This window comes from Aethalodelphis obliquidens, unplaced genomic scaffold, assembly GCF_003676395.1.
Source record: "Aethalodelphis obliquidens isolate GAN/ISIS:26980383/991018 unplaced genomic scaffold, ASM367639v1 scaffold2, whole genome shotgun sequence".
Classification (NCBI taxonomy): domain Eukaryota; kingdom Metazoa; phylum Chordata; class Mammalia; order Artiodactyla; family Delphinidae; genus Aethalodelphis; species Aethalodelphis obliquidens.
Window position 1 is genome coordinate 32,577,728 of NW_020837946.1, and position 12,478 is coordinate 32,590,205.

The following is a 12,478-nucleotide window of genomic DNA, read 5'->3' on the forward strand; positions in this document are numbered from 1 at the left end:
CTCATACATCTCTGACCAAATTATTTTCAACAAGGGTTCCAAAAGCATTCGATGGGGAATGAAGTCTCTTCAACAAATGGTGCAGGGACAATTGAATAGCCGCATACAACACAATTAAAATGCACCCCTACCTCATAATATATGGTTGACCCTTGAACAACACAGGAGTTAATGGCACCAACTCTCTGCACAGTGGAAAATTCATGTACAACTTTACAGTTGGCCCTCCATATCTGCAGTTCTGCATCTGTGAATTTAACCAACTGTGGATTGTACAGTACTATACTATGTATTTACTGAAAAAAGTCCAAGTATAAACGGACCCACACAGTTCAAATCCATGTTGTTTAAGGGTCAACTGTATACCAAAAATGAACAAAAAGGGATCAGAGACCTAATAAGAGCTAAAACCATATAATTTTTAGAGGAAAACAAAAGAATAAAAGCTTAATGACCTTGGATTTAGATATGACACCAGAAGGATAAATGTCAAAAGAAAAAAATAGATAAATTGGACATTAGCAAGATAAAAGCTTTTTGCACAAAGGATACCATGACATGAGTAAAAAGACAAGCCACAGATGGGAGAAAATATTTGCAAATCAAATATCTGATAAGGGTCTAGAATATACAAACGTCTCTTACGACCCAACAGAAAAAAGACAACCCCAGGGACTTCCTTGGTGGCACAGTGGTTAAGAATCCGCCTGCCAACACAGGGGACAGGGGTTTGATCCCTGGTCCGGGAATATCCCACATGCCACAGAGCAACTAAGCCTGTGCACCACAACTACTGAGGCTGCGCTCTAGAGCCCGCAAGCCATAACTACTAAGCCCGCATGGCACAACTACTGAAGCCCACGCGCCTAGAGCCTGTGTTCCTCAAGAAGAGGCCACCGCAATGAGAAGATTTCAAAAATCACTACAATGAGAAGACCATACACGCCGCAACCAGAGAAAGCCCGTGCGCAGCAACGAAGACCCAACGCAGCCAAAAAATAAATTAAATTAAATTAAATTAAAGATAACCCAAACACACCTACTAAAAAATGGGCAAAGGGGTTGAATAGACATTTCTCCAAAGAAAACACACAAATAGTCAACAATCATATTAAAGATGCTCAAGTTCATTAGTCATTAGGAAAATGCAAATCAAACCAACAATGAGATACTAGTTCATATCCACTGTAAAGGATTTTCTTTACAAAATAAAGAGAAAATAAAGGTTGGTGAGAATGTGGGGAAACTGGAATCCTTGTGCATTGCTGATGGGTAAGTAAAATGGTGCAGGTGCTGTGAACAATTTGGCAGTTCCTTAAGAATTTAAACATAGAATTACCAAATGAAAACAATTCCACTGTAGGTATATACTCAGAAGAATTGAGATGTAGAGAACAAATGTATGGATACCAAGGGGGAAGGGGTGGTGGTGGAAGGAACTGGAAGATTGAGATTGACACATATACACAATTGATACTAAATATAAAATAGTAACTAATGAGAACATCCTGTATAACACAGGGAACTCTACTTAATGCACTGTGGTGACCTGAGTGGGAACGAAGTCCAAAAGGGAGGGGATATACATATATGTATGGCTGATTCATTTTGCTGTACAGTGGAAACTAACACAACATTGTAAAGCAACTATACTCCAATAAAAATTAATTTACAAAAATAAAGTTTAAAAAAACAGATAAAAACACCTGAAAACAGGTGTTCAAACATAAACTTGTATACAAATGTTCATAGAAACACTACTCATAATAGCCAAAACTGGAACAACCATAATGTTCATCATGTTCATCAGCTGATGAATAGATAAATAAAATGTGGTATATCCATAAAATGGAATAGTATTTCACCATAAAAAGGACTGAAGTACTGATATATACCTCAAAAAAGTTATGCTAAGTGATAGAAGCTGGACACAAATGGTCACATATTGTATGGTTCCATTTATAAAACATATCCAAAATGGGTAAAATACAGACAGAAAGTAGACTGGTGGATGCCAAGGCTTGGGGGAGGGGAGAAGAGGGAGCTACTGCCAACTGGGTACAAGGTTTTATTTTGGGGTGATAAACGTTTTTTGGAACTTGATAGGGGAATTAAGATTTTGCAAGCCACGTAGCACAGCCAAAAAAAGAAAGAAAAAAAGATATGCAGCTAGCAAATAAACAATGAAAATATGCTAAACAGCATTAGCCATTAGGGAAATGAAAATTAAAACCACAATTATATACATCTATATACCTATTAGAATATTTACAATTTAGAAGATTGATTATATCAAATGTTTATGAAGATATGGAGCAACTGGAACTCTCATGTATTCCTGGTGGTAATGTAAACAGTATATTCTCTTTTGAGAATCACTTTGGCAGTTTTCTAAAAAGTTAAACGTGAACCTAATTATGATCCAGCCATTCCAATTTATGTATTTACACAAGAGAAATTAAAGCATATGTGCCGGACTTCCCTGGTGGCACAGTGGTTAAGAATCCGCCTGCCAATGCAGGGGACACGGGTTCGAGCCGTGGTCCAGGAAGATTCGACATGCTGCAGAGCAACTAAGCCCGTGCGCCACAACTACTGAGCCTGCACTCTAGAGCCTGCGAGCCACAACTACCAAAGCCCGCGCACCTAGAGCCTGTGCTCCACAACAAGAGAAGCCACCACAATGAGAAGCCCGCACACCGCAATGAAGAGTAGCCCCCACTCGACGCAACTAGAGAAAAGCCCACGCGCAGCAATGAAGACCCAATGCAGCCAAAAATAAATAAATAAATATTTTAAAAATCCTATTTAAAAATAAATAAATAAAGCATATGTGCCCATATATCCCATAGAGGATAGTCTTCTTTTTTTTAACATCTTTATTGGAGTATAATTGCTTTACATTGTTGTGTTAGTTGCTTCTGTGTAACAAAGTGAATCAGCTATACATATACATATATCCCCATATCCCTTCCCTCTTGCATCTCCCTCCCACCCTCCTTATCCCACCCCTCTAGGTGGTCACAAAGCATGAGCTGATCTCCCTGTGCTATGCGGCTGCTTCCCACTAGCCATCTATTTTACATTTGGTAGTGTATATATGTCAATGCCACTCTCTCACTTCGTGTCAGTTTACCCTTCCCCCTCTGTGTCCTCAAGTCCATTCTCTACGCCTGCATCTTTATTCCTGTCCTGCCACTAGGTTCAGCAGAACCTTTTTTTTTTTTTGATTCCATATATATGTGTTAGCATATGGTATTTGTTTTTCTCTTTCTGACTTACTTCACTCTGTATGACAGACTCTAGGTCCATCCACCTCACTAGAGGATAGTCTTTTTAACAAATGGTGCTGAATAAAGGGACATCCACATGCCCACCCAAAAAAAAAAAAGTGAACCTAGATACAGACCTTATGTTCTTCAAAAAAATTAACTCAAAATGCATCATAGACATAAATGTAAGATGCAAAACTATAAAACTCCTAGAAGACAACATAGGAGAAAACCTAGAGGACCATGAGTATAGTAATGATGTTTTAAGTATAATATACAAAAGGCATGATCCATGAAAGAGATTATTAATAAGCAAGACTTCATTAAAATTAAAAACTTCTGCTCTGCAAAAGACAGTATCAAAAGTATGGGAAGAAAAGCCACAAACTCGGAGAAAATATTTGCAAAACATGTATCTGATGAAGGATTTGTATCCAAAATATGCAAAGAACTCATAAAACTCAACAATAAGAAAAAAACCTAATTTAAAAAGTGGTCAGGGCTTCCCTGGTGGCGCCGTGGTTGAGAGTCCGCCTGCCGATGCAGGGGACATGGGTTCGTGCCCCGGTCCAGGAAGATCCTACATGCCGCGGAGTGGCTAGGCCCGTGAGGCATGGCCACTGAGCCTGCGTGTCCGAGCCTGTGCTCTGCAACGGGAGAGGCCACAACAGTGAGAGGTCCACGTACAGCAAAAACAAAAACAAAAAAAAAGTGGTCAAAAGACCTGAAGATACACTGCAGCAAAGAAGATATACAGATGGCAATTACACATATGAAAAGATGCTCAACATTGTATGTCATAAGGAAACTGCAAATTAAATCATCACTGAGATATCATAACACACCTATTAGAATGGATAATATTTTTAAAAAACCCTCTATTAGATGTTGCCAAATATGTGGAACAACAGGAACTCTCATTGATTGATGCTTGGGATACAAAACCGTACATACAGCCACTCTGGAAGACAGTTTGACAGTCTCTTACAAAGTTAACCATAGGCATACCATACAATCCAGCAATTGTACTACTACGTATTTACCCAAATGAGTTGCAAATTTATGTTCCACAAAAACGTGCATGGATAGTTATAGCAGCTTTATTCACGATTGCCAAAACTTGAAAGCAACCAACATGTCCTTCAATGAGTGAATGGGTAAAACAACTGTGGTATATCCATACAATGAATTATTATTCAGTGATTAAAAAGAAACAGGCTTGGGAATTCCCTGGTGGTCCAGTGGTTAGGACTCAGTGCTTACACTGCTGTGGGCCTGGGTTTGAACCCTGGTCAGGGGGCTAAGATCCCACAAGCCGTGAGGGGCAGCCAAAAACAAAAAGAAACAGGCTATGAAGGCACAAAAAGACAAGAAGAAACCTTAAATGCATACTGATAAGTGAAAGAAGCTACATACTATATGATTCCAAATATATGACATTCTTGGAAAGGCAAAACTATAGACACAATATCAAGATCAGTAGTTGCCAGAGGTTGGGGATGTGGGAATTCATATAGGTAAAGCGCAAGAGATTTTTATGGTGATGAGATAATACTTTATGATACTGTTATGATGAATACATGACATTAATCCATAAACCTGTACAACACAAAGAGTGAATCTTAGTGTAAACTATGGACTTCTGTTCATAATAATGTATCAGTATTGGTTCATTAACTTTTAGAAAATGGACCACACTAATACAAAATGTTAATAGTAGAGAAAACTGCATGCTAGGATGGAGGGGAGAGAAGGTAGCGGAAGGAATATGGAAGAAAGGAAGGAAGAAATCTTTATATTACCTGCTCAATTTTTCTATAAATCTAAAACTTTCAGAAAAAGATAGTCTGTTAAAAAAAAAAAAAAAGGAGCAAACAGAGTGTCTGTAAACTGAAGCCAGTAACAAATCATAGTATATGAACTCCAAAATTATCTTGAAATTTTAGGTTAAGTTACCATACTCTGAACAATGTTGGAGTTAGGGTGGACAAGAAATATATTATTTTTTCATCAACTTTTAAAACAAAAACTGAGAGGGTTTTGTCAGTAAAAATGTATAAAATAGCTGAAGACAGTGTTCTGTAGTCATATGCTCTGGGTTTGAATTTCAGCTTCATACTTACTTGTCAAATTAGTTAACTACTCTGAGCTTTAGTTTTTCTCATGTGCAAATTGGCAATTATACTGCATCTCCCTCAGAGGGTCGTTATATTAAACAAAATAATGTGTGCAAAGAGCTTGGTGCAGTTCCTAGTACAGGGTCAATACTCAATAAATTATTTCTGCTACTTATAATTATGCAAACTAAGATAAAAAATTCACCTATCTATAAATAAATTACTTGGTTCCTAAGGACAAAAATCTGTTAAATATCAGTCATCTCATTGATGTAATAAAAACTTACCTGGGCTTAGTATAAAGCTCCTAAATATACTTTTCTATACTGTCTTTGAAAAATTGCAAAAAATTTTACTTTCAGATGACTAACAAGTTCTATTTCAATATTACTGTTTAGTTTAAAAATTCACACATCTGATGAATGTAGTAGAAAAAGAACACAGGGTCAGTCTAGATTTGATGAAAAAAAACAATGTTAACTTCCCTGAACTTCAATTCCTAGTTTTTTAAAGATCCCATTCAGTTCTTAGATTTTATGTTTCTAATAGCTGATTATCTTGATGACTTTTAAAATTCATTTAACTATCATTTATTGACTGACCTCTAATGTACACTGAGTATAAAAATAAAAGAACTCTATTCAAGAAGAAAACTTTTACAGAGTTAGATCCAATTGAAAATAAAGTCCTACTGAGAGACTTATTAAAACTGAAATAATTGCTGTCAAGAATGCAACTTAGGGCTTCCCTGGTGGCACAGTGGTTAAGAATCTGCCTGCCAATGCAGGGGATATGGGTTCGAGCCCTGGTCAGGGAAGATCCCACATGCCACGGAGCAACTAAGCCCGTGTGCCACACCTACTGAGCCTGTGCTCTAGAGCCCGTGAGCCACAACTACTGAGCCCATGTGCCGCAACTACTGAAGCCCATGTGCCTAGAGCCTGTGCTCTGCAACAAGAGAAGCCACCGCAATAAGAAGCCCACGCACTGCAACGAAGAGTAGTCCCCGCTCGCCGCAACTAGAGAAAAGCCCTTGTGTAGCAATGAAGACCCAACACAGCCAAAAATGAATAAATAAAATTAAAAAAAAAAAGAATGCAACTTAATTTTTTAAAGTGTATTAAATACACTGAAATATTCACTGTCTAAACATGATCACATTAAGATTAGAAATATTTTTGAGACTTTATTTTGATTTTTAAATATAAGCACTATTATGATAGAATACATGACTATGAATTTAATTATCATAGCTACAAAATAATTTAATGTTTATTGAATGCTTATTATACTTAATAATTATTAGCCAGAATTATTAACAATCACTCTGCTATTCTGTGATATAGGACCCATTAACAACATTTTACAGAAAAGGAAACTGAGGCTCACCAGTAAAGGTTATAAGGTTTTCATTTATTGAGCACTTACCATAGTAAAGCACTAGGCTCAGTGTTTTATACATATCATTTTATTTAATCCTTTCAACAACCCTGTGATTCAGTTACTTGCTCCAATTTACACATAAGGAAATAAGATTTAAGCAGTTAAGTAAAGCCAAAGATTACAAATATACTAGGTGGCTGAGCAAGAACTCAAACCTACATGCATTGATCCCAAAGCCCACTCTTTATCATTACAATGGGAACTCTTTCAAGGTAACAGACAAACCTCCCTCCTTCATTAGTCATGGCTTTAATATATTTTTTTTGGTAGGTTAACAAATTAAAGATGCTAAAAGAAATTCTTTGTTCATTTTTGTTCTCAACTTTTCCTGGTTGAAATTTAATTATAGGCAGTACCTAACACACAAAAGCCCTCCTGCAAGCAATCTAAAGATCTCTGACCTCCCGAAAAAACTAGCATTCTAACTATGCAGGAATTACAGCCCCTGAGAAAATATTCTGTAAACAGATCCAAAAATGGATCTCGGGACAGAAAGGTAAAAAGTGAAAATGGCTTAGGGGAAAAAAATTCTAAAAACTTACTCTCAGTTTCCTGGTAGGTGCCCTGATTCCATTACAAATTATCCCTACTGATCTAAATTTTTTTTCGTTTTATTTACTTTCTCTTACCCTATCTGAAATTTCATCAATGAAATTTTCATTGGAGTTATCAAGCATTTTTTCTTAAAAAGAAAAAATTCTGGAGAGATTATCAGTCATTATCAAATTTGTGTAAATTTATATAAATATAGCTTTCTTCCTTTAAGATGAGTTAAAAACAGTTACCCCGAAAAGTTTAACTTAGAATGCAACCTCTATCCATTCTAATAGGTGCATTTGAGGCTCAGAGCACCTAAAAGGGATTCTGCAGACCTGAGGTAGATGCTGCAGTGAACAGGGAAGGCAGGATGAATGCCCTGGGGAAGTTCACTAGTGAAGGGGTGGGATAACACAGGAAGCTTGCCAAATATAAACCACTTACTTCAGAACTTTGCCCAGACTGGGAATCTGCAAATGGAAGAAAGAGAACTTCTTTCCTACTATCTTCTGGAAATTCAAAACTCAAAATTTTCCTTTCAGTATGCAGTACCTCTATACTATGTGTTAAACAAGGTTTTAGTGTTTATTATATGGAAAGGTGGGTTTCAATATCTGTTGACCTAACTCATTGTTGAACTGGAGATTAAAAGTACATTTTTAAGTTACAGACATCCTTTTCAAAAAATAATTTGAATGAAGTGAAAAGTATTACTCCTTCCTCCCCTAAGTCTTCCATCAATTTGCATTACACTCCTCAATCCTGACAACTGTAGGGTGACTTAAAATACCCAGTTTTCCCACCTAACCTCAATGTCAGCGCATGCTATAAATTATTATCCCTAACTTTCAATTAACTATGTCAAAGTAAAGTTCCAAAGAATGTAGATATTAAGATTAAATAACTAGGTATAAAATGTTCTTTTCCAACTGGTAACCATAAACGGAACAAAGTACCTATATATAAAGTGTAACTTGACTTTTTCATTAATATGTAATAGACAATAGTTAACTTTTATAGAGCCGTTACTTTCTATCAGTTAAAAATAAAATTATTACCTTCATGAAGGAGCTTGAGTTTAAATTCAGGTCTCAAGCATTCTACTATCCCCAGAAATGCCCTCTCTTTTCCACTGAAGTTCTTCCTTTGGGGGGCACTAAATCATGATGGTTGGGGCTTCAGTTATGTGAAAGCTATAACTATGTCTTCACAGCAGCATTTTTTCTGTAATGAGAAGGTATTCAATGTATATTTATTTTCCAACACATAAAGCAAGCTACTAGATTTTGTTCTGCAGGTTTTACTATAAAATAGCCATTACCAGCCTGGTATAGTTTACCCAGCAATTGACTCGGTTAAAGTGAAGTAAAGACTAGGACTGTCTTTATGGAAGACTGCATGTGTCCAGGGGTTGGTGACTTAACCGGTGTTGGGGATTTGGACTAAGGCCTTGTTTCAACTCTCCCATTCTGTAACTACTACAGAAACAAAAACGTCCACAGTAAATTGCATTTTTCTCCACAATGAAAATATTTACTAACTGAACATATTTTGGAGCCACAGAAGCTTGAAAATAAGGGCTTCCCTCCTCATATCCCATCCCCTATAAAATCCTAGAATTAAATTGATAAGCTTATTTCTTAAGTAGTATTGGGATTGGATAAAGAGAACAGAAAGAAAAGAGAAAGCATTAAATATATAACCCAGAGGGTTAGTAATAATTGGAGTTCAGAAAACATACTAAGGCCATTAAATTTTGCTGGCAAACTGCTTTCTAGAATGTTTCACATCACATTTTAAAAAGTGAATTTTACCTTATACCTAAAGCAAAGATTAGGAAGAATTAGAAGTTCAATGTTTTAATTTATAGCAAAAAAGGGCTTTTATTGTTTATACATATTGAACACATGGCAGAGGGGAACACACTAGTCAGGCTGTAGTTACTCAAATCTCTGTAGAACAAGTTGGGGCTACTGCTGTTTTTTGATTTTGTTCAACAGCAAATCTATTTGTTCAAAACATTAAAGGTAATTCTCAGCTGTAATTTCTTAAAAACTGTCTTAATATTTGATTTTTTCTTTTTTTAGTTTTCCCGATAGACTTTTGTGTGGTAAAATTAATCTGTTAAAACCAATAATCTAAGAGTAAATCCCCAAACAGGCTAACTGAAGGATGAAGCCACTTGAAGTTTAGAGTTTCTCTTAATTCTAGGCACTTTGGTTAATGTCTCAAGATTTAAAGGATATTGAAATCTTATATTTAAAATCAGTGTCTGACCTTATTAACTACATTAAAAAATACTGCTCAAAAGTACTTTAGAAAATAAAATTTCCCTCATCTTTTAGGGTAGGTAAACAACACAATGTTCCTTCTATGATGTATACAAAATTGCTATGAATCAGTGGTGTCAAAAATTAAATGAAGACTCCTAATTCACAAATATTTTATAGAGTAATTTATTTCTTAAAAGATGGGTTTTGCAAGTTGTATTGTGTTAGTTAAATCAACATCAAAATGTTAAATGTATGCAAATATATATAAACAATCTATTTCAACTTTTCATTTTTCAGTGAAAAAAATTTTAAGCTAGTGTTCACAATGTCTCTTTTCCTTTATCTAAGGTTTGCCCTCTCTATAAACTTCCCTGCAATCTTGGTTTCTACCCATTTCTTACCCTGTACATACATACCTCTTTTTACCTCTTTGCTCTTTGAGGGATTTACAAATTATTTCATTTAATCCTCACAATGACTCTAAGGTAGAGCTTATTATCTATTTATAGATAAGAAAACCAAAGCTGTCTAGTAACTTGGTTAAGATCACAGAACATTAGAGCTCAGATTCAAAACTAAGTAGGAAAAAATCACCAAAACCAATTAGGACTCCAAAGCCCACACACTGTCTTTATATCATACTACACCATGCCATTACATACAGAAAAAAAAAACCTACAATAAAGAGAAACATTTTCCAAGCTGTAGTTCTCCAGATAATGCGTCTTCGTAAGAAACCTAGTAAATGAATCATGTAGGAAATCACTAGAACCAAAAGCTTGAAGTTAATATTCTAAGCAAAGTTAAGAAAAACACTCAGAGTAAAAATACTAATTACTCTTAGGTATTACATAGAGGGAACACGAAATACAACACATAAGCCACTGTTGAAAAAACACCAAAGCCATCATACTAGGTGTTCAGGTATCTTGGAATGCTTGTTAACTAATTTTCCCTTAACTAAAGGTCTCAGTCAAATGAAGAGTATTTTAGTGAATTCAACATTTCTGCTTTGTAAATTGAAGTTTTATCTTATTAAGCACATATTTAAGTTCTGTATCTTACTGATCATAGAAAATTTTTCCATTCGAATTAGGATCAACCTGTATTGAATATCAGGTACAGTATTTTCTTATTTTGATAAATTTCAAATTAATGATAGTTAAAAATGAATTAATCTACTGATTACACATTTAAAAATATATTTTAACCAATGATATATTAACAATTAAAAATTACCTGTTGAACCTATTAGAAGTTTTATTTCAGGTTCTATGAATTTTAATTCAGACAATTTTACTGCTGTAACTCAAAAGTTACTTATGATTAAAAGCAAAGGATGTTTGAAACTGTCAAATTTCTTTTTACTTCTACCAGATTCAAAATATATGGATTAAATAACAAGACTTCAATTAAGAAAGAGAAAAAAAAAAGTGTTTCAAACTTCAGGTGGTCTAACTTATGCATACAATTCTCACAATTACAATGAATCACATGGTTAAATAACCATGGCTTCTATTTGCAAGCCCAATCCTTTCCTAGGCCCTCAGCACAGACGTTTTCTCTTTTTACTCCTCTAACCATTAAGCTAGTCTTTCTTACTTGTTCATGTTGCCATAGCTCCCAGTTAAACTGACATCTAAAGGATAACGATGGTAAAAACAGTTAACATCTACTATGTGGCACTTAATCTCACAGTTGACCAAGGTGTGGCACAGAGAGGCTAATAAATAAGCAGCTGAGGCAGGATTCGAACCCAGGCATTCGGGTTCCACGGCCTGCATTCTAAGAAGGTGAATAAATTGAAAATAGTCTTAGTTTCATTGTCACTGCGCACTATTAACAGATTATTTTACGTTTACAATTGTTTAAATCCCTTCTCATAATCTATGGTTGACTTAAATATCATATGTCTACTTAACTGTTGTACATCTTGAAGCAACGTAACAAAGGAAAGCTTTAGCTATCTTCACCTGCACACAGACCGCTTTGCCCCAAATTCTGCAATCCAGTTCTGCCTTACTCTAAACTGCCGTCTCTTTAAGAAGTCCCCCTCTTGAAAGATTTCTGGCGAACGCCTTAAAAAGCAACTAGGAGAGCTGAGTAGTATCTCTCCAACCATCCTCCCTCAGAAAAACAACTAAATTCCATTAGAATTATTCTCGGGACCTTTTGAGAATAAGACATAGGCCTTTGGGTAACTTCAAGACGAAAAAAAAAAAAAGTCAAAAAGCGTTGGGAGAAGGTGTGGGAGGACGCCTTTCCCCTTCTAAAAGGAAGGTATAAAGGGGCTCATAAAGAGAAAAAAGGAACCCTAAAATGCGGGGCGGCACATAGGACCACACAGCGGGCGCTCCCGGCCAGGGGGTCCGAGTCCTCCTCCGTGGTGGTGCGCCCTTGTGCTCAGCAGCCCTCCTTAAGACACCTAACCTCCACCTTCTCCAGCCTGCCGGCTCGGGGCCCACGGACCCCGTCCGGGCGGGGAACGGTAGGCCTCGTCAGGAGGGGCCCCGAATACAGCCCGAGGCGGGGCGCGAAAGGCGCCACCAAAGCCCGTCAGCGGCAAGGGGCGGGGGCCGGCGGTTGCTCAGGGACCGGGCGGGTCAGGAGGTGACGGGAGGAGGAGGCAGCAGGAAGAAAGGGGGATTGGGAAGCAGCGTCCCGTCCGTCGGCGCGGACAGCTCTGCCAAACCTCCGACTCCCCCAGTCCCGCCGCCGCCGAGCACCCTACAGGGCGAGAAGGGAAGTCCACAAAGTGCTGGAGCAGAGGGGAGAAAATTCAAAACGAGTCTACTCAACCTCGTCTTGGCTCCGAGGCCCCGCCATGGAGACCAGC

At 37.0% G+C, this 12,478-nt stretch overlaps 1 protein-coding gene across 3 annotated transcripts in view; it reads right to left on the minus strand.

Moving 5' to 3' along the window:
- The window catches only part of CARF (calcium responsive transcription factor), a 96,318-nt gene extending 84,098 nt beyond the window's left edge, over positions 1–12,220 (minus strand). For 2 of the 3 annotated variants that reach the window (XM_027123738.1, XM_027123747.1), the window contains exon 1: positions 8,428–10,821. The gene's annotated coding sequence lies outside the window, so the exon portion shown is untranslated. Of the gene's footprint in view, positions 1–8,427; positions 10,822–11,564 lie in introns of those variants that run through there. The other variant, XM_027123733.1, reaches the window with a different exon arrangement.
- Between the last annotated feature and the right edge of the window lie 258 nt (positions 12,221–12,478).